This window comes from Peromyscus maniculatus, chromosome 5 (genome assembly GCF_049852395.1).
Source record: "Peromyscus maniculatus bairdii isolate BWxNUB_F1_BW_parent chromosome 5, HU_Pman_BW_mat_3.1, whole genome shotgun sequence".
Lineage (NCBI taxonomy): Eukaryota > Metazoa > Chordata > Mammalia > Rodentia > Cricetidae > Peromyscus > Peromyscus maniculatus.
Genome location: NC_134856.1, coordinates 130,679,823 through 130,702,292, shown reverse-complemented (window position 1 = coordinate 130,702,292; position 22,470 = coordinate 130,679,823). Strand labels below are relative to the sequence as shown.

Below are 22,470 nucleotides of genomic sequence, written 5' to 3'. Positions count from 1 at the left end.
AGTCACCTTGGGGTTGCTGGGAATTGAACTCAGGACCTCTGGAAGAGCAGCCAGTGCTCTTAACCACTGAGCCATCTCTCTAACCCATCTCCTCTGACCATGCCCATCGGGCCAACCTGCTCCATTCCATTGGTCATTAGCCGGAAGGCAGAATTCCCACAACAATATCCTGAAAAGGAAAACCCACCTCCAAACAGAACTCAGGAAGGTGTGACAGTGCACAGCTGGAGTCTTATTACCTAGGAGGCTGAGGCAGAAGGATCCTGAGCTACATTAAAAAAAAAAACAAGCCGGGCGTTGGTGGCGCACGCCTTTAATCCCAGCACTCGGGAGGCAGAGCCAGGCGGATCTCTGTGAGTTCAAGGCCAGGTTCAAAGCTACACAGAGAAACCCTGTCTCGAAAAACCAAAAAAAAAAAAAATTCTATCCAGAATTTGTGTTCTGTATGAGATCAAAAGACAGAAATAAAATATATATACTAAATAAAAATTTAAGAATTGCTTACTAAATATTTACAGGATAAGTGATGGATTAATCACTGTGAACACTTTGTCTCATGTGGAGTGGAAGGCTGGGTGGTAAAGTGGCCTGGGAACTCAAGGACCAGCTATCCTGCAGTTCACAGCCCAGCCCTAGAAACAAGACACACACACACACACACACACACACACACACACACACACGGAGGGAGGGAGGGAGGGAGGGAGGGAGGGAGGGAGGGAGGGAGGGAGGGAGGGAGGCAGGCGAGTGTCATGAGCCTCTGTAGCAAAGGAGAAATGTCTCACAGGCACAGCCAGATGCCAGGGTCTCTTCAAACCCAGCCGATGAAGCTCAGAGTTAAAACATGGCCCACAATCTTCTGTGTGCCACTGGGAAACCCACAATCCTCAAACCTCAAATTTAGATTTTTGAACTACAAAGTCCACTATAGGCTCAGATCCTCTGGGGTGAGTTCTGTGTGACATGTGGTTCGCACCACTGAGGGCTTCTTTTGGGGAGCAGAGTTTGGAGTGAACCCTGGAAATGAGACTGTGCTGCCCCCCTCCAGTGTTTTAGAAATTACAAAGCAGGTTTTTTTTTTCTTATTTTTGATACAGGGTCCCCTGAAGGCTAGGCTGGCCTTCGACTCATTATATAGCCAAGAATGATCTTGAACTTCTGACCCTGATGTCTCCCACAAACACTAGGATTATGGGAACGTGCCACCATTCCTGGTTTGTGTAGTGCTGGAGTTCGAACCCAAGACTTTCTGTATGCTAGGCAAGTGCTCTACCAACTGAGCTACATCCCAGCAGCTTTTTTTTTTTTCTTTTTCTTTTTCTTCCCAAGAGATGGATTAGTTTGGGGCAAAATGATCTGAATTTGGACAATTAAATGAAAGCATTTATGAAGACTGCCTGTAACATAATGAACACCCCAGAAACAAAGGAACTCCTCCCCTTGTGTTTACTGTCTGTCACCACAGCAGGAGGAAGAGGAGGGAGCACTTCCCATGGTCCCCCACATGCTCTGCCTGCCCCACATCTCCAGAAATCATTTTTTCCCCAAGTGCTAACCACAGCTCTGCCTATTTTGAGTGACTCCTTGTGTTGCTGCGTCACCCTCTGGTTATTCCGGTGACCACATGACATACAGTGCCTCAGTTCTTCACATCAAGGGCTCCTCAGGAGACAAAGACACTCGTCCCAGACCTCAAGCCAATGCTGTTATTTTCAGGGATTTTCCCGACATAGTGGAGGGCAGATGGGGACATTTACAGCTTCGAAGCCAGAGCCGCCTCCAAGCGGGAAGGGTTGAGAGGTAAGCAGCTTTTGGGGGCCAAGCACCCTCCCGATCATAGTCTCTCCTGCCTAGCACTGCATGCAGGGTCACACACAAAGAGATCCCACCACCTTGTGGGCCACTGCAGCTGGGGGGTTGGGGTACAGGTCATTAGATCACTGTTATTCCTTCCCTAACATGACACTCAGGAACAAATAAAAAACGTGGTCATAAAGACAAGGGATTCGGGGTCTGGATGTGGGGGTGTAGTCCAGTGTTTGCCTAGGATGCAGGGAGCGCTGGGTTGGATCCCCAGCCCCACATAAACTAGATATGGTGACACACACCTATAATCCCAGTGCTTGGGAGGGGGGAGGTAGAAGCATCAGAGTTTAAGGCTGGCCAGAGAGGCATGTCTCAAACAACAAATGAAAACAACGAGCTAAATAAACCTCTGAACAAACAAATAGAACTTGAGATCTGGAGGGGTGTAGGCCTTCATGCTCTGGGTGGTGTGAGGTATTTTAGGACAGCAAAAAGTTCTCCATCTCTAAAATGGCCATGTGGTCATGTAAAATGAGTCACTATCTGTGCTCGTCACCCTGGTTGGCCGCTGAGGCTGCGTGGGCCTGTGGTTCAGGACTGGAGTACAGAACCCAGCACACTGGGGAGAGAGAAGTGCCTCATTCCTGGTTTCCACCCCTTTCCAACTCCTGTCAGGGTCTGAATACAGGGAAGGTGGCGAAGGCTGAGGAAAGAACAGGCCAGGAAGCAGAAGGACTGGGTGGAAAGGGTCTCAGTGGTGGAGAATCGGAATCAACAGAACAACATCTACAGTTGGATGCAGAGTGGGAAACTGTGTCTACACGTCGTGGGCTAGATTCTGGTTAAAGAACAAAAAAGTACATGCAAATACTGACCGCACCCGCAGAAATTACCTAGGCGATGCCTTGAGCTGGGGCCTGCGACAGAGACCCTGGCTTTGGTATCCACAGACTCCTCCAGCGTTGAGGAATGAGAACTCAGAGATCTTGACAGAGTTGGCACAAGACCCATCCTCTTGCTGATGCTGCTCACAGGGACAACCATTTCCTTTAGAATGGATTCTCTTTGTGGCACTTTAATTTCACAAGTAGCATCTTGGATCCCCAAGCTTCTGACTTCCTCTCTGTCCTACCATTGACATGTGGAGGGCACTTCAGGAATATCTGTGGGACTTTGGCCTTGTTCCAATGAATCCCACATGTGTAATGAGATGGTGGGTATATAGACAAATGAACAAAACCTGAGAAGCTCTGGGCCTGGAGGCAGATGGCTGGACAGGACTGGCCACCCAGAGCCACTGACTCACGCTTCTGGTCAGCTGGTGGGCACGCGGGACTGTGGGATTCTTTAGGGCTTACTCTACCTCCCCGTTTATAACAAGTAAACACCATGGTAGAGACTGTCCGGGCTTCTTAGAGCCCTCACTCACAAAACATAGCACCATATACACACCACATACCTACAATACAGATACATACCACACACGTCACATACCCACACATACATGATAGATATCACATATGTGCCTACACACCACACACTGTGTACACCACACACTCTTTATACTACACATCTGCATATACACTCTGGCACAGCATCCATACAAAGATCTCCTTAAGAAAATGCATGTTTTGGCAGAGTGGTGATGGCGCACACCTTTTATCCCAGCACTTGGAAGGCAGAGGCAGGTGGATCTCTGTGAGTTCAAGGCCAGCCTGGTCTACAGAGTGAGTTCCAGGACAGCCAGGGCTACACAGAGAAACCCTGTCTCAACAAAACAAAACAAAACAAAAACCAAAAAGCATAGAAAAGAAAATACACACTTATTTTCACTATAGCCTCTTTTACACAGAGTCAAGTGTCCCCGCACCACAAAAAGGAGTTCTCTGTGATATTAAAAGTATTTAAAGATCTCTGCAGCTTCAGGACCCTGAGTCTGTCAGAAGTGGTAGGTGGGTGATGGTGTCAGGAATAATAAGTAGCCTTTTTTTCCTGTGCCCTCCTGGAGCCCAAAACCACATGGATTCCTGCTTACCCAGGCCACTGCCCCACTCGCTACCAGCTCGGCACCACCAGCCTAGCTCCTAGGCAGTGTTGCTATGGGGACCAGTCTGTGGCATCCCGGGCTGAGCCCCGCCCGCCTGCCTCCCTAGCTCTCCACATGCTGGCTTTGTCAGGGCTCAGTCTCTGCAGCTGTGGCCAGCAGAAGACGAGGGCGCTGCCAGGGAGGCAGGACCACCCACAAGACCCCAGGCGGGGCCCATCAGGCCCTGGAAGCACCGCTCAGCTCTTGACATCTGCTTGTTGCCCTCTGGGACCCAGTGGAGCTCCCGCGGAAGCTGTCCCTCTGAAAGTGTGCCAGCCTCCAAGGTTGCCTGCTCAGGGCGGCAGAAGGCACAAACTCCTCTTGTTTGTTTTAAAATGACTTTCATTCCCAAAGGAAGTCGGTAAGTACCCTGGATTTCAAGTGGCTTTGGGACCTGGTTTGGGGTCTGTGTGGCTAATTTCCAAGGGGTGGAGCTGGTAGGACTCTTTCTGAGGAGGAGGGTGTGTAATTTGAAGCCTCCTGAGTGAGGCTGTTGGGAGGCCACCAGGGCTGTCTGCTGTGATTCTGGGGTCCTCAGCTCCACACAGAATTAATTATCTAAGTGTTTATTGAACAATATGTAGTAGGCTTTGATGAGATTTCTCCACTCTTGGTCCACTCTTTGATTTTGTTTTCAAATGGACAGGAAGGTAAAATAGTGTATTTGAGTGTACTTGAATAATGTATCGTTGCCGGTAAGGTCCCTGTTGACGGTGGGACCCCCTGTCAGGGCACAAGCATCTTTTTACACCCTTTTCTTTTCGTTAGTGTTACTAGGTGTTCCTCTCCCTGAGAGTCACCTCTAAAGAGAGTGAAAGTAAACCGGGGAAAAAGGGGTCTTTGGCTTTTCTGTGGGGAACTGGAGGATCATGGAAAGAAACTTGCTCTTTACCTGATCAAGGGGAAAACTTTGTCAAAGGCCACGCGGTGTGGCGGCCTGTCTGCACTTTCTGCTGCAGACCTCTGGACACTCCAGGTTGCCTCAGGCACACTCACCCTTCCCTCCTTCCTTTTTTTCTTCCTTCCTCCCCATCCCTCCTCTCCTTCCTCCACTCCTCCCTCCGTTCCTTGTTTTTCATGAGACAAGACAGTCACATGTAGCCTAGGCTAGCCTCATACTCACATGTAGTGGCGTTGGAACTCCAAATCCTCTGCCTTTCAAGGGCTGAGATTATGGACATAACACTACAGTATCCGGCTCAGCTGTGTGCCGCTTAGGCTCTATATCAGTGGTTCTCAACCTGTGGGGCGTGACCCCTTTAAACGGGTTGAAAGACCCTTTTACCGGGCTTGCCTAAGACCATCTGCATATCAGCTTTTTCCATTATGATCCATAACAGTTCATTCACTGCAGTTGTGAAGCAGCGACAAATATAATTTTATGGCTGGGGGGGGGCGGGTCACCACAACATGAGGAACAGTATTAAGGGGTCATAGCATTAGGGAGGTGGAGAACCACTGCTCTATATCAATCTGTAAATTAAGACAGCTAGAGAGTTCTCATTTTCCAGAACAACTGAGAACATAGGCATTGTTGGCTGAAATTCACTTGAGGTGAAAAGAATGTGTGTTTAGTTGTGTGGGGGGTGGGGAAGGGTAAACTAAAGGTTTGAGCAGGTTATTATGGGCTGTCTCCTGTACACAGAAGTCAAGGGTCTGTGCAGGGGTGACCCAAGCAGTTCTTGGCCACAATCTATGGCTCTTCCTTCCCTGACCTTGTTCTAGTGCAGGGGGTGGTCCACTGAAGGACATCTGGCTTTGAGTCCTGAAAACCAGGGTTATCTAGGGCGGGCAGCTGGTTCCCAGTGCCTCTGCCTCAGGGTTGGGCTAGGCCCCAGGGCGTCTCCACATCCTTGAGCCCAGGGACTCAGAGCTCAGGCTCAGGAAAGCGTTTCCTTATCTGCAAAGTGAGGGCTTGTCTCAGGCTCTTGGTGAGAGTCAGTCTGTTGTTGGCTGGCACTGTTTTGGAAGACTGGGTTACACACATGTGGCCTTGGGGTCAGAGCATCGACTGTAATAGGATCATGTGGCACTTACTGGCAGCTTTCTGTGGCGTGGAAGAGCCAAGGGTATATTTGTGCCATGAGTGGCTGGCAGCTGGGTCTGTTACGAGCTCCCCACCTCCAGGCTTGGGGGAGGCCACACATATCTGTCTGTTTACTAAGCTAATGGATGCCATCTCACCCCTGCAGTCACAGATCCGTGCCGCTGGGGCATACACTGTCTCTCAGGGAGGGAGGCTGCATAGGGGCCATTAGACACAGAATGAGCTCAGCATTCCAGGGGCATCTGAGGCCCCTTATGTGTCTCCGTGGCCAATGGTCCCATGAGAGGTAAGAAGCTTGCTTGCAGAGATGTGTCCAGGAAGAGGGAAGAGACTGATGGCTGCTCTGTCCAGACCTGCACCTGTCCCTGGGTGCCTATCACAGTCCTGTGTGTGCCAGTGAAGGTGCAGCCATCTGCGCCCATCACAGATCTGTGCGAGCCAGCGAGGGTTTAGTCTGCTCCCCTCCCACAGTCTGCTGGGGAACTCTGTTTGAGTCAGTCTCATGGAGTTCAGGTTGCTCTCAAAGTTGCTTTGTAGCCAAAGATGATTTTTGAATTACTGATCTTCCTGCTTCCAACTCTCAGGAGCTGGGATTTCATGTGAGTACCACCATGCCCAGTTCATACATTCTGGGACTTGAACCCAGTGCTTCATGCATGCTGTCCCATGAAAACACTATACCAACGGAGCCACATCCCCAGCCTAGCTGAGGAACTTTTAATCTCCCTATGTCCAAAAAGCCCTGTCCTTACTGCAGGGGCTTAACTAGCCCATCGCTGACCAGTTAGAAAACTAGCGAATAGAATCCATCCATCCTTCCTTTCTGCTTTTCTCCCTCCCTTCTTCTTTCCTTCTCTCTCCCCATCTCCCTCCTTCTAGATAGCTCTTATAGCACTGCTGTGGCCATCCTCAGTTGCTGACAGCTCCGTTTTTTCCCAGTTCTCCACAGCCCCAGCTTCCCAGCTCAGCCTCATCCTGTTGAAAGCAACCCTCCAGGTTCACACCTGCTATCGACCCCTGAGCAGTTTTTGCTTAGGGAGGAGCTGAGAATAAAGAGTGAAGAGTAAAGGTTGGGTCCAAGTGGTGGTAAAAATAACCATTTGGCAGGATTTAATGTCTGGATTGGAGACCGAGAGTAGAGGCAGGTTTCAGCGTCACTCAGGCTTCAGAGTGTGTTCCTGGCTGACGCCTCGCAGCTGCACCGGAACAATGCTGGAATTATGGCCTATTCAGCGCCTGATGGAGGAGGGGCGTGGCCACCCCTTTAGTGCCTTAGCTTTTATGGATCACTCTCTATTTATGCTTCGATGCTTTTTTTTCTTATAGTGTAAAGGGGGGGACACGAGTCATAGACTTCGTGTGAAGGGCAGACACATCAGAGCTTTTTGTTGTAAGTAGGAAGAAGCAATTGCTTTCACTTCAGGCTCAAATGTTATCGGAGTGACTGCCAGAGTCACCCTGTAATTATGCCCCCTGTCTGGTAAGCTCTCAAAATGCCACTTCACTTAGGCACTGAACTGGTATTGCCTCTTCAGTTCAGTGCTAAATGCTCTGTGGGCTAAGATGACTGAACTGTCAAGTATTTGAAAAAGCTTTTTTTTTTTTTTTTTTTAAGATCAAGAGGTGAAGAAAAGCCTGGTTAATTAGCTACTCTCATGACCTAGTTGGAGTGAAGGGCCCATCCAAGGTCAATGAGCTTGGCTGACATCACACACAGACCTTTGCATACAGGTTTGAGCACCCTGTGGCTACTTCCCGAGAGGAAAAGGCAAGCATCGGTAAAATTATATCAAAGTTTGGGAAATATCGTTCACTCCCGACCTGAGTGCCATTGCAGTTTACGATGACCTAGAAAGCTTTCTAAAAGAAAAAAAAATGTTTTCAGAAAAGGGACTCACTCTCAGCATCCCTCTCCTAGTTTCTTGGCTACATTTTTCCTTAGGGAAATGTAAGGGTAGTGAAGTAGGAATTAAAATCTCCATACATAAACAGACATGGAGACGGCTGGCTCTCGTTGTGCAAGAGCTCTGGGCTGGGGATCTTGTATAAACAACCAGAAGTTTTGTGCTCTTATTTTTAAATGGATTGGCTTTTCTCTTGATTACAAATATTGTGAATTAATCGCTGTGAAATTTATGAGTTATTGAGGAACTTTGAGAAGAAAACAAAAATTACTGAATGCTCATCACAGTCACACAAGTGACCCCGGAAGCTTTTTTCTTCCTGTGTCTGACTGTCTGTCATTCCACGGGAGTTTAGCTGTTGGACCGGGAAGCTGGTAAGGACGTCTGGGGCTGGGAAGGTAGCCTAGTCTGTAAAGTGCTTGCCTTGTGAATACAAGGACCTGAGAACAATCCTCAGATCTTACATAAAAGGAGCTGGGCATGAGCTGGGCATGAGCTGGGAGATGGCATAGTCAGAAAAATGCCTGTTGTGCAACATGAGGTCGAGTTTACATCCCTACCACTCACGTTAAAAAACAAAACAAACAAAAAAAACAAAAACAGTAAGGTAGGGGCTAGAGAGATGTGGTTAAGAGAACTTGCTGCTCTTCCAGACAGCTAGGATTCGGTCCCCAGCATCCACATAGTGGCTCACAACCATCTGTAACCCCAGCTCCAGGAAGACTAACACCTTCTTCTGGCCTCTGAGGGCACCGTGTGCACATGGTACACATGCCACCGACATACATGCGTACAGGCAAAACACTCAGACACAGAAATTGAGGAACATACCTGATCTGGGCTGATGGCTCCCCCCCCACATTCACACCAGCATATGCATAAACATATACAACACACACACACACACACACACACACACACACACACACACACACACACACACACAGGCATGATGTCACCAGTTTGTAATCCCAGTGCTGGAGAGGTGAAGACAGGTGGATCTTTGGGGTTCAATAATCAGGCATTGTTGGTTAATTCACGCACTGCTCGGTGGCCATGCCGGCAGAGGAGACTGCTGATCGGAAGAATCACAGCCATGGTTACCTTTTTAGAGCTTTATTGGGGTGGGGGGAGAGAGAGAGAGGGAAAGAGAGGACAGACGGAAGGAAGGAGTGGAAAGGGACTCACAGAGGGTCCACCCGTTTTTTAGGCTAGGACGTCGTTGCAAGCTGATGACGCAATTAAGGACCAATCCTTACAGGCATCCTAACTTACTTGACAAATTCTAAGCCAGTAGAGACTGTGTCAAAACAGAAAAGGTGATCCGGGCATGATGGCACATACCTTTAATCCCAGAACTCAAGGGGTGGGGGTGGGGTTAAAGGTATGTCCATAGAAGCAGGTGGATCTCTGTGAGTTCAAGGCTAGCCTGGTCTACCTAGAAAGTTCCAGGGCAGGTGGACTACATAGTGAGACTTTGTGTCAGAAAAAGAGGGGAAGGGAGAGAAAAGGTGTTTAGCACCTAAGAAATGACACCTGAGATTGACCTCTGACCTCCACATGCATATGCACATAGATGTGACCACACATAGATGAACATGCACACACACACATACATGCAAAGACGCTCCCTGTCCAAGCCTCTTGGAAGTAACAGGAGGGTTTCCACCCTTCTGCTTGCTGGTCCGGTGTCTATTTGTCTTTATGGAAAGGTGAGAAGCTCTTAAATATTTTGCCCAACACTTGGATTCTGAAGGGTTCCAGGAAGGATTTGGGATTTGTGACTCTCATTCCCAAAAATAGATGGGTAATTGAGAAAGGCATTCCCTTGTGGCTAGAGTGACAGGCTGTGACCCCAAGAAATGAACAAAAGGACTCATATGGGAGGTTCCTTGCTGAGAAAGGTCTCAGTGTCTTTCCTTCTCCAGGAACTGCCTTTGGGGCCTGTTATATGTTCTGTGTCTAGCAACTAATTTTTAAAGGGTTATTGACCAATCAGGTAATGGCATTTGGCTCTCAGCCTCAGTTGTGGGGTCTGTCCTGGCAATTGGACCTCCCCTGTGGGGATTCCCAGAAAGTGGTATTTTCCATGTACATTCCCCTGTTGGCAGGTCTCTGCTCCAGGGCTGTCTCATCAAGGCCCCTTTGAGTCCCCGAGTTTACAGCTCCTTGGCTTTTGATCTTTGCAGAGGAGCCTGAGCTAGAGGCCTGGCCTCCCTAAGTCATTGCTAGCTTTCTAGAAAGTAAGGCTTAGGGACCCCACAGGCAGTCTAGGGGCCCAGGAACAGGAGTCCTTCCTCCTGGGGGCTGCCCCCTGTGCAGTGAGCTGCTTGGCAGAAGAGGGGAACACCTCCGATGGACATCTCAGGGGGAGCCTGGAGCCCATGTGGTCTTCCTCCGAGGAGCCACTGACTCTGTGAAGTTCTTCGGGGTCCTTGAGACTGAATAGCATTCACAGGCCTTCTTGTCCACCGTGTTATGGTGTGAATATGAAATGTCTCTCACAAGTTCATGTGTTTGTCTCAGTTTTTGAGACAGGGTCCCACGTCCTCTAGGCTGGCCTCAAACTCAGTATGTAGCCAAGGACAACCTTGAGCTGATCTTTCTTTCTCCACCCCACAGTGATGGGATAACAAGTTTGTGTCACTATGCCTGGCCGGTTAGCGTTAGATTCCTAGTTCATAGCCGGGGGAGTTATTTTGGGAGACTGTAAACCTTTGGCAGGTGGGACCTAGGTGGAGGAAGTGTCAGTCACTGGGGGCATCCCTTGGATGTGTATTATCCTTAGCTCCTTCCAGCCACACCCTCTGCTTCCTGCTCAGCACCGTGTGAAGCATTCTGACACATTCCCACTGCCATGATGGACTCGTGGACTGTGAACTTGAAGCCTTTGTCCCAGATAGGTCCCTCCTCCCTTCAGTTGCTCCTGCCAGGTACAGTGTCTCAGTGATACACAATTAACACATCAGGAGCACTGCAGGGCTGTGGATCTGTTGGGCCATTAGTCTCATGTACTCCAGGCGGAAATGATTAGAAAAGTTGGAATATGTGCCCTTACTTCCCAGTGAAGACTCTTCTACCTTGGGAGGAGCTCCCCTCCTTGGACCTCAGGTCACCTCCTTGCTCTTTTCCTGATGAAAACATTGTACCATGTGTCTACTGCTACCTAACAAGTCACCCAGAATTTAGTGGCTTAAGCATCTTCTACACACACACACACACACACACACACACACACACACACACACACACACACAGTAGTGAATCTATTACCTCTGCTTAGTTTGACTGACCAGGAATTTGGGTATGAGTTGGCTCTGGATACAGTCAGATGGTGGCTGGGATGAGCATCTTCCAAGATGGGTCATTCATTCATTCATTCATTCATTCATTCATTCATACATTCAGGGCAAGTTGGAGCTGGCTGTTGGCTGGGGTCTCAGTTTCTTCCACACACATGTCTCCTCAGGGCTGCTTGAATACCCTTCCAACATGGAGATCAAGTCTACCCTGCCCCAACAAAAACTGCAGTACTGTGTATGACCTCGTCAAGAAGTCACCTGGCCACCTGTGCAGGCTTAATTTATGGACACTAGCATTTATGGATGGTTCACAGTGGGAGGGGCTATGTAAGAGTTTGTCAGGATATAGACCATCATGGGGATCCTTTTTAGAGGTGTTACCCCAAGTAGAGGCACTGTTTCCTCCCACTTGGGAACAAGAGGGCATTAGGGCCTCGGTTCTGGCTTTTTTTTGGAGGCAGAGTTTCATTATGTGTCCCCAACTGGCTTGGCAATGGGTATGTAGACCAGGCTGGCTGCCTCTGCCTCCTGAGTGCTGGGATTAAGGGCGAGCGCCACCACATCTAGCCTCTGCTTGTTTTTAAGCCATGGGGTTCTCCCTCCCTCTCTTCTCTCACTTGCTCTGAAGCTCTTTTCTCCAGTCTTCACATCTGGCCGGATGTGCTGCTGCTCATCTTGACTTCCTCCAGCTGATTCCGTGTTCCCGATGGAATGGTTCCCAGTCCTGGTGGGATTCCACTGCTGGCCTCCAGGCTCAGGGTGTGGCAGCAGAGGGGCAATTATACTGAGGGGCAATTATACTGTGTCGGAGGACAGGTGCTGTGCTTCCTGGCCTGAGTTGGAAGCACCTGGCTGGCCCAAGGCTGCCTCCTCAGGGGACATGGCCCTTCAGGGAGTGAAGCAAAGGCCTCTGGGCCAGACGCTGACCGCCCAGCAATGGAGATTCAGACAGGACTAAGATTTTTCAGGTTACTTGCCTGGGCTAGACCTCTTTCCTCACAACACCTCTGACACACACACACTTCTCCATTTTATGAAAGAATTGAGGCTCTGAGAAGTTCCTTCCTACCAAGGACATGCTGAGGTTTGAGCTCCTGGAGATCTTGACCACTGTAGCATATCACTTCTGCACACAGCAGCTTTGTGTCATGCCCCTGACCCACCACAGTGGCAATAGAGTCAGAAGGAACCTGTAACAGCTCTGCATCACCTCACTCTTCAGCTTCTGAAGGGTACAGTGCTCACCTTGCAGACTTGAGGACCTGGGTTTGGCCCCCAGAGCCCACATTAAAAATCTGGGTGTGGTGCACGCACTTGTCCTCTCAGCACTGGAGAGGCAGAGACAGGCAGATCCCTGGGGCTTGCTGGCCAGCCAGCCCTAGCTTTCACAGTCCAGTGAGAAACCCTGCTTTTAAAAAATGGATGGACAGCATCCTGAAGAACGATGCCCGGGCTTGTCCCCTGGCTTCCAGGTGCAAGTGTGTACAGGTGCATTACATCCATGCATGCATGCACACATTCATATACACACAGCTAATTAGCTGAACAAAACAGGAGTTTAGAGGGTTGAGGAGATGGCTCAGTAAAAGCATGAGGACCTGAGTTCAATCCCCAGCACCCACGGGGAAAGTCTGGTGCAGTAGCACACACCTGTAATCCCAACACTAGGGAGGCAGAGACAGAAGGCTCCTTGAGGGGTTGCTGGCCTGCCAGTCTAGCCATGTTGATTGATCCCAGGTTGAGTTAGTGCCAAATACGGAAGGTGGAGAGAAACTGAGGAAGACACTTAGCTTTGACTTTTGGACTCCACACACAGGTGCGCTCACACACACATGCACACGTATACCTGCACACATACACAGAATTTAAGATGAGCTGATGCAGTGGTGCACAGTAGAAATCCCAGCATTTGAAAACCTGAAACAGTGTAAATTCAAAGCAGTTTGGACCACCCGGTGAATTCAAGGCCATCCTGGACTACTTGGTAAGATTGTCTTAACAAAATCCAAAACAAACAAAAAGTTTAGGATAAATTAAAAAGGCATTACTAACCAGGCATGGTGTTGCACGCCTTTAATCCCAGCATTTAGGAGGCAGAGGAAGACAGATCTCTGAGTTCAAGGCCAGCCAGAGCTACATAGAGAAACTCTGTCTTGAAAAGAAAAAAAAAATCTAAAATGGAGGCAAATGTTCCCATTTATTTATTGACTTCCTGAGCTAATGAGGGGGCCTTCCCCTTAGGGCTGACTGGAAGAGGCAGTCCTCAACCCTGCTGGGCAGACCTCATCAGCCAGCTCACCAGAGGTTCTCCAGGCCTCTTGGAGCCACCTTGAAACAGTCTTTCAGTGGTGGGCTCTGCCTCTTCCAGCCTTCTGTAGCCATATGGCTGTTCCACCCACCAAGGTTTGAAGACGACCAAGTGTGGCTTCTGAGTCTGTCTGGCCTGGGTCACCTGTCTCCTGGTGCATCCTCTTTTGGCACGATCTCAGGTCTGCTCAGAGGAGCACACCAAGCCAGATGCAGGAGGCGGGGCTGCAGTGGTCCTCTCACGGCGACTTGTTAAACTTGAACTCAGCCCTGGCTGCTGCTGTGGAGCCAGGAGCCTGGTATGGTTGTGACTAAGGATTACGCTTTCGAAGTCATCCCACCACAAGCAGATGAGGCCCTTTAGAAACAGCAAACCAACCTCCTCTCACGTTGCGTCATTGCTACGGAAATGCAAATACGCCACTGTTTTGTGACCAATATTGCAAAAATTAGAAAGAGGAAGTTGGGTTTTGTCCTTGAGTGAGTTCAGCTCTGGAGGAGAGACACAGACTGACTGGTCTTGGAAGAACGGTGAGTGGAGACTGACTCCTGGGATCTTTGTTGAGCCCTAAAACATTGTCTGGTGTCGGGAGGGGAGGGTACAGTGGGGGCGGGGAGGGGAGTGGGGGAACACTAGAAGCCAAACAGGAACCATTCAAGGAAGACAGATGTTTTCAAGGCAGGAAGTTGCCGTAGAGTGCTAGAGGCTTCTCATCTCATGCTGTTGTCTTTGAGTGCTCACACTGGTGGAAAGACAGAGTTGCTATAGGCATTGAATGGTAAGCAAGAGGCGCTTCTGTAACTACAGAAGACTGGACATGCCGTTGGCAGACAGGGCACAGCTCAAGCTTAGGAGATGGACAGTCTGTCAGCGAAGCTCAAGAGGGGCACAGATCCAAGGCTGACCCCACGCAGTGATGACCCCATTCCCCGTGCCTCCAGCCTCTCTCCTGTCTTCCAGGCTTGGGGGAAAGAAAGCAGGCCTTTCTCTCTAAGCTGAGGAGGTGGTCCCAGGTGAGTCCTTAGTGGGGGATTGGCCTTTCTCACTCCAGGTGGCTCTGGAATCTTCTAGAATCTACAGTGTAGATATTGACAGATGTATCTGTCTAGCAGGATACTGCCAGGAAAGAAAGCTGAGCCCATCAAGGACTCCTTGGGACCCCCAAGCTGTGCCTGGGCAGTTATGAGCAGTGGTACCTTAGGAGGCTGGTAGCCTGAAAGGAGGCAAGATCACAGCAGTAGAGATGGAACAATGTGATTATGTTAACACTATGAAGCCACACATGGTGCAGAGGGCACAGAGGCCGGAGAGGAGGGCGTATTTGAAGAGCTGGGCTCTGGGACCTGTGGAGAGTGTGGAGCAGGAGTCACTGTCCTTGTGGATGACCAGCCTGTCCATTATCTGGGGATCAGTGAGTGGAGTAGATGATGAGCAGCTGTGGAGGGACAGGAGAAGGACCCTGATGGACAAGGAAAGCCAGGAACAGGGTAACGGGCAGTTGTAGAGCCCCAGAACTGTGACTTTGGGCAGCTTCTCAGACTCGGCCTCCATTTCCTTGTCTGTAAAGTGGACTCTGAATGATGTTAAGCTCGCTGGGTTTCGAGCTTATGCAGCTCTGCCTCATTTTAGATTGGTCCTTCTTAACACCCAGGGTGGTCATTGCGAGGTATGTGTGTGTGTGTGTGTGTGTGTGTGTGTGTGTGTGTGTGTGTGTGTGTGTGTAAGCCAGAAGACAAGAAGACAGTCTCAGGTGTTATTCCCCGGACCTGTCTACCTTGCTGTTTTTGAGACAGGGCTTCTCATTGGCCTGGTAGGCTGGCTGGCCAGTGAGCCCCAGATCGGTCCCTATACCCTCAGCACTGGGATGACCAGAGCATTGCTGTTTTTTGTTCTTAACCTGAGTGCTCAGGATCACACTGAAGTCCTTATGCTTGCAAAGCGAGTGGTTTACTGTCCCAGCTATCTCCCCGGCCCCCACTTTTGTGAGAGATGAAACAGGCACAGAGCACTCTGTCAGCTCATCCTGGGCCCCCAAGCCTGTGAATGGACTGGTTTGTCCCCACATAAACTCTCTGAGCTGATAATTTACAAAGTGCTTGCGGGGACGGGTGGGGCCAGACCCGGCAAGGACAGGCGGAAGTGGTTAGTCTCAACTGGGCTGCTGCAGGCCCCAGGAAGCCTGCTTCTGCTCCTGGGGGAGAAGTGGAGGCTGACTTCTGTTTCTGGAGGGATCGGTACCTCCCAGTGTGCAGGGGCCCCAGAGCCGCACTGGACTCCGCATGCAGAGGTCAAGAGCTCATTATGAGATTAGCATTGAAATGAGCTTGTCCTCCGTGGCCTGACGGATGAGTGGGAAGCGTGGCCCTGCTGCCCTGTGATGAAAGGCAACTCTACGGACTGCAACAGGGACTTTGGGTGTCTTGATGCGTGTTCAGGAAGTTTCCACTGCACCGCACCTTCTCATAGGCCCTAGGTAGGCTGATTGTGATCCCCTGCCATGCACAGATGGAAAAACTGAGGTTTCTTTGTAAAGTGACTGGGAAGGGAGTTAAAAGCAGCGTTGGGCAGATATCAAACCCAGATGACACTGGGTTTGTGGACTGTTCTCACAGCTACAAGGAGGCTCTGAGATGGGTGTGTTAAAACAATGAACAAGGCCAGAAGAAAGCACAGAGGTGGCCATGGTGTGATGGCCTGTCTCTGCCTGCCTCTGAGCAGGGTGAGTGACAGGGGCCAGGGACCAAGCTAGGCCAGGAAGGAAATGAGAGCTAAGAAGGCCCTTCATTCACTGTGGCCACTTCCTTCTGTGTGCAGGATCCTCTGTGTCCCAGATACCTACCAGATGGATGAGGGGTTAGACATGGCGGGTCTGTGCTGGTGGGGAGGAATGCGAGAGAGCAGATCCTGTGTGAAATGGAGGCAGCAACATGATGGGCTGAGGGCCAGCCACCTACAGCCCAGCCACCTACAGCCCAGTGACATGTCTTGCACCCACAGTGAAGCAGACACTCGGACCCTCTTGAGGTCTGGTCCTCTCTTCCCTCTGGTGCCGTGACTCTGGACAGCCTCTTCCATGATCATTAACAGGTGGTCTCTGTGGCATCTGGGCCTCACATTTGACTTTCCTTTAAGTTGATTGGTGAGGCCCTGTTTCAATAACTCCCCAAATGGGGCTGGGCCCATTGGCAGCCATTCACATTGGCATTGAACTTAATTTACTGGTCTCAAGTCCTTCCCCCGACACCCACCCCAGTGAACCCTACCATGGAGACTATACCTCACATGACTTCGAATACTTGCTGCCTTCCCACTACTACAATATTGTTGCCCACTTTTGAACCTCTTGGGATGAAGGATAATTAGATGTTCAGGTCCTATAAAGCAGGGTGATCTGGACACTCAGGTCCTATGAGGTGGGGTGACCTATGCTGGAAATGAAATCTGGAGTCCAAGGACCCACAAAGAGCACACAGACAAAGCGAAAGTAAGTTGACAAGGCAGCTTTTACTTTTGCATAAGGATGCATTGCTGGGTGGCAAGCACATAGAGCAGGGTTTTATTTGATAGGTTTTTATCCTAACGCAATGGTACTGTGTCTTTTCCCAACTGGCAGAGGTTCAACCTCACAATGTTTCTTGCTATTGGCTAGTTTAAAATTTGATGCAAGTTTGTGAGCCTCTGTGTTAATTGCTACCTACTGCAAATAGAAGCTTCTCTGATGAGGGTTGAGAGACGCATTAATCTAAGGGTCTGATAAGTCATCAGGAGTGTGTTTAATACAATGGCTATTTGGCAGAATAGCAGTTGTAGGTTCTTCCCTGAGGCCTATGTCATGTCTAGTCACGGGCTCTTGCTTGGCCTGATATGGTGCCAGGTATGGGTTTCATCTCATGGAATGGGCCTTAAATTCAATCAGGTAGTAGTTGTTTATTCCCATGATGTTCATGTCACTACTACAATAGTGAGCATGCCTTTCCAGGCCAGTCAGTTACGGTAGCCCACAGGGCACAGCTGGTATGATGGATGATTACTTTTTCCTCTGGTAGCACACATAGCAGCTTCCAGCACTGTGAAAGCTAGCTAGTCAGGATGAAACTTCCAGATCAGTGTCGGTTTTATTTCTTCCATGTTTTATGTCTCAAGTATGTGGTATCTTCAGCAACTGGGTCTTAACCATCAAATTCTGTAGGGTAACCAATAACATTGGCCTGTAATATTTGGAGGTCTACGGGGCCTCATTGACCAACAACGCCATAAGTGGTAACCCATTCCTGGTACTGGGTATTTTACTTATTAGCCTGTGGTGTTTAGTAGGGATATTGTCACCCCATGATAGGGTAGTGCTCTTGCTCTTGCTGTGTGTGTGTGTGTGTGTGTGTGTGTGTGTGTGTGTGTGTGTATTTTAAAGAAGCTTGTATAACAGGCTTTCATATGAGTTTTTTGAAAGGTCTTTAGTGTTATTTATCCCTTCCTGTATTCCCTCCTCTACCTTGTCCTCTCACCCTCATCCCAGTTGAATCCTTCCTGTTCCATTATGCACAGCCCTGCATGGGACATGTATGTCACCCCCTCCTTCCAAGGCTCTGGAATCATTGCAGAAGAGGGAGTGGAAATATTGTTAGAGCCAAAGGTGTCCTTGTAGATGACTACAAGGAAGGAGTGTCTTCTGGACACAGTAGGACAGCTGTCTATATGAACTCACAATGGTTATCACCACATATGTAAGATCTGTGCAAGTTCAAGCCAGACAAACACCCAGGATGGAGAGTGGAAGTAGGCACCCAGTCTCACTCCTAGTGGAGGAGCTGTTGGCAATTGATAGCTGCTGGGAGAGGGAGAGTGGGTTTCTTTAAGACTGTAGCCCCTGGTAGGCCAACGATGCTCCAGCAGAAGGCCACACATCCAAGAACATATGAGCAGAACAAACAGGGCTTAATGGGTTAAAAATCAAAAGGAGGCCAGGCAGTGGTGGCGCACGCCTTTAATCCTGGCACTCAGGAGGCAGAGGCAGGCGGATCTCTGTGAGTTCGAGGCCAGCCTGGGCTACAGAGTGAGTTCCAGGAAAGGCGCAAAGCTACACAGAGAAACCCTGTCTCAAAAAACCAAAATAAATAAATAAATAAATAAATAAATAAATAAATAAATAAATAAATAAATAAAATCTAAAAGAGACACAAATTTGGGTGGGTACAGAAGGGAGTGGGTGTGGGAGGGACTGGGGGAGAGGAGTGACTCTGATTAAACAGGTGTGAAACTTTCAAAGAACTAATAAAAAATGAGAGGAAAAAATTGAGTGTAAAGAAAATGAAGGAAATGAGACAAGGGGTCGGTCCTCTGCCCTGGCCATTAAACTCTGGGAAGGGGGTAGGACCTTTAGGTAAACAAATGTTTTTAAAGGGAGGGAGATTACAAATAGCATTGCAAAGGTCACATTCCCATGATCAATCTTTTGATAGGAAATATTTAAGTTCCTTGTAATTATTACCCTCACATTGGCACTCAGCTCTTGTGAAGTGGGAAGACCTGGGCAATCAAGTCCTATAAAGTGGAATGGCATGGACTCTCAGTTCCTCTGAGATGCTATGACCTGATCCCATGTCTTGTGAAGAAGATATACTGGTTTATTGGATCCTGAAAAGTGGATGACATGGTTACTCAGGTCCTGTGAGGTAGGATGACTTGGACACTCAGGCGAGAGGTAGAGCAACCTGTATACACTGTATACAGAAGACACTCAGAGCCTGTATTCTAGGTCATGACTGTCCTCAAAGTCCTCCCAGATTTGGGTCTCAGCTTTTAGCTCCTGACAGTTGGACTTGTGGCCTTGTAAGGTTGAGTCATGGTCTGGACCCCCTCCCTGTCCCAGTTTTCTCCTGCATGGTGATGTGATGGGCCTAGTCTAGGAAGGTCTGCTTTCTGATGGAATGCTGCCTTTTATGATCGAACTTTTAGTTTTATGTTTTCAAAATTTGCCAGTTGTCAAAGCATATTTCTCTGTGTGGATGTAGACATATTAGAAGGAGTCTAAACATTCACTGAGATGTTGATTCCAATTCCTCCATTCATTTGTTTACCCAAAATATCTATTGAAAGCCAGGCGGTGGTGGCGCACGCCTTTAATCCCAACACTCAGGAGGCAGAGCCAGGCTTATCTCTGTGAGTTCGAGGCCAGCCTGGGCTACCAAGTAAATTCCAGGAAAGGTGCAAAGCTACACAGGGAAACCCTGTCTCGAAAAAAGAAAAAAAAAAATCTATTGAGTCTCATGTGCCCGGCTGAGGGCCACATGATGAGATCAGGTTCCTTCTCTTTCAATGACATGCCAATGAGGAGAAGATGAGGAGGATTGTGAAGTACAGGGAAGAGAAGCCCTGGGGGAGAGCAGGGTGGGGGGGTTGAATGGGAGAAGAGAGCAGGATGGAGCATATGGGAGTCATGGGGTGTCTTCTTGAAGGAAAAAACCTGTTTGAGAGCCAGATAAAGCAAGGGATGACCAATCCTATTCCCTAATGAGGAAAAGTTTGTGCAAAAGGTCTTAGGGAGGCCCTGGGAGAATATCAGAGCTAAGGGAGTGGACAGTGATGTGGACAAAATCAGTTTCAGGCTGTCATGAAGACCTTGCTCATCTACCTTGTTTCATTACTTTTTACATTGGAAATCGCCAAACATAATTCCAAACAGAGAGAACTGTATAATGAGCCGAGGAGCTTGTTCTGAAGGCAGCCTGAACTAACGGAAAGAATGGAATTCAGGCGGCCTAAAAGACGGCTCAGCAGGTGAAGGTACTTGCTGCCAAGCCTGAAGAGCTGAGTTCTAGCCTCAGGACCCTCATGGTAGAAGGAAAGAACACACCACAAGCTGACCTCTGATTTCCACACTCAGGCTGTAGCACACTCATGCTCCCCCTGACCCCGAACACAACCATGAACACACAAACATGCATATGTACACACAGCAAACAAAAACTATTGAGTAAACACAGATATGAGAAGATTAAATGTGAGATGGAAAGATGGCTGAACAGGTAAGGCACCTGCAGCCAAGACTGACAAGCTGGGTCAGTCTTGTGGCCCTGGAGCCTACATGGAGGAAGGAGAGAATCTCCACAAAGTTGCCTCTGACTGCCACATGGCATACACACAAAAGTATATAAGTAGCTGGGTGATGGTGGTGCACGCCTTTAATCCCAGCACTCGGGAGGCAGAGCCAGGCGGATCTCTGTGAGTTCGAGGCCAGCCTAGTCTACAAAGCGAGTTCCAGGAAAGGCTCAAAGCTATACAGAGAAACCCCCCTGCCCCCCTAAAAAAGTATATAAGTAGATATAATGGTCAATTTATTTTAAGATTGAATGAGCCAGGTGTGGGCAATGCAGGCCTTTAATCCCAGCATTGAAAAAGCAGAGGCAGGCAGATCTCTGCCATCTCAAGGCTAGCTTGCTTTATAGCAAGTTCCAGACAACCTAGGGCTGCATAGTAAGACTCTGTCTCAAAAAAAAAAAAATTACATGAAAAGGTCCCCAGATTTGACTTCCCAAACACAGCCACCCTGTGCAATAGGTAGCTCCGTCCTCGGTGGTCTGCAGCCCTGATGGCCAATCCTCATGCATTCCTGGACTGGCAACCTGTGATTTTCTGTCAGTCTAGTTTCAGGCCCAAATGATTGCTGTGCTTGGCACTCAGTCTCCCTGTGTCCCGCCACAGCTGAGTGGGCTAGGGGCTCATTACAGAGGCCTAGAGTTGTGTCGCGTGACAGTAACCCATCAGGTGGATGTGCCATACTGCCTATTAGGGCTTCCAAAAATGAACAAAATGGCTAGTCTGGGTGTGGGGTTGTTGTATGCTGTCCCAGGCTTCAGTAATCTGTGTAGGGCCATACTGTGTCCCTTCTGGGGAACCCAGGGCTAAGTGTAGCCCCTGTTTCCTAGGAAATAAGGCCTCTATACAGGACCTTGCTACATGCAAAACCCTAGGGCTAGCAAGGGCCACATTGCCTTGAAGATGTATGTATTGGCTGAAGGTAGACCACAGAAGTAAAATGACAACCTAGCATGCACAAGGCCTTGGATTCTAGGTTGAGGTGAGAACAGAGGGGGTCTACACAGGCCCTCCTATGAGACCAGGCTGCTGGAGCCTCTGGGAACTTCACGCTCCTGGATATGCTGGGAACTCTAGCCTTCTAATCCCCTCCCCTGTCTCTGGATCTGTCATCCAGGGAGGTCTCTATGGCCTAGAACTGTAGCCCATGAGAAAGCCATCCCTGCATTTTCCTAAAGTCATATGCTGAAACTGTAATACTACCAGGGCCACCAGGATGGTCCTCCACTGTCCCTAGCCTCAACCTTAGGTGACAGGATGTAGAGTTGGGCCTTGATCTTGTGGGGAGGACTAGGAAAAAGGGGCAGTGACCCAGGGAACCAAAGCTGTGTGTTAAGGCTTCAAAAACAGGTTGGTGGGCGCTCTCTCCTGGCTCAGACCTCTGAGGGCCACACTCCTCCTGGTACCCCACCCAAACCAGGAGTAAACTCAGGTGTTGGGAGACCTTGGCATCTTGATGTGAATTCTCAGAGCTTTCTCCCTCTTGGTTCAAAAGAAATTGTTTCCTCTAAGCATGGCGGCTTATGCCTGCAATCCCAGTCCTGAGGAGACTGAGGCAGGAGGATGTTGAATTTGAAGTCAGCCTGTCTCAAAAAAAAAAAAAAAAAAAAAGAGGGAGATACTGTGTTGTCTTCTTTCTTCTCCACTTAGCTTGCCCTCACACCCCTGCCCTGCTTGAGGTCCCACTAATCCCACCCCCAATTCTAAAGTGTGAGGCCCCCCCACTGTGTTCTCAGCAGATGGGTGGGGATCCTTGGCCACAGCAGCAGCTACTAGAGCCCCTCCTAGACTGAGAGCCCATGATGAGTACTGATCACTCCCAGGCTCCTCTGGGTCATGAGGTGACATTCATCATGCTGGGTGCTGGTTATCCCACCTGGGCTGAGTGGGCTCGAGGCACCCTGGGGCTTTCTCCTTGATGATAT

At 49.2% G+C, this 22,470-nt stretch overlaps 1 protein-coding gene across 4 annotated transcripts in view; it reads left to right on the top strand.

The window, feature by feature from the left end:
- The first annotated feature begins 3,914 nt into the window (after nucleotides 1–3,914).
- Fgd3 (FYVE, RhoGEF and PH domain containing 3) overlaps nucleotides 3,915–22,470 on the top strand; it is a 62,456-nt gene continuing 43,900 nt past the window's right edge. The window contains exon 1 of one of the 4 annotated variants that reach the window (XM_042278446.2): nucleotides 3,915–4,253. The gene's annotated coding sequence lies outside the window, so the exon portion shown is untranslated. Of the gene's footprint in view, nucleotides 4,254–13,741; nucleotides 13,984–14,134; nucleotides 14,467–22,470 lie in introns of those variants that run through there. The other 3 variants (XM_015985912.3, XM_015985913.3, XM_015985914.3) reach the window with 3 other exon arrangements.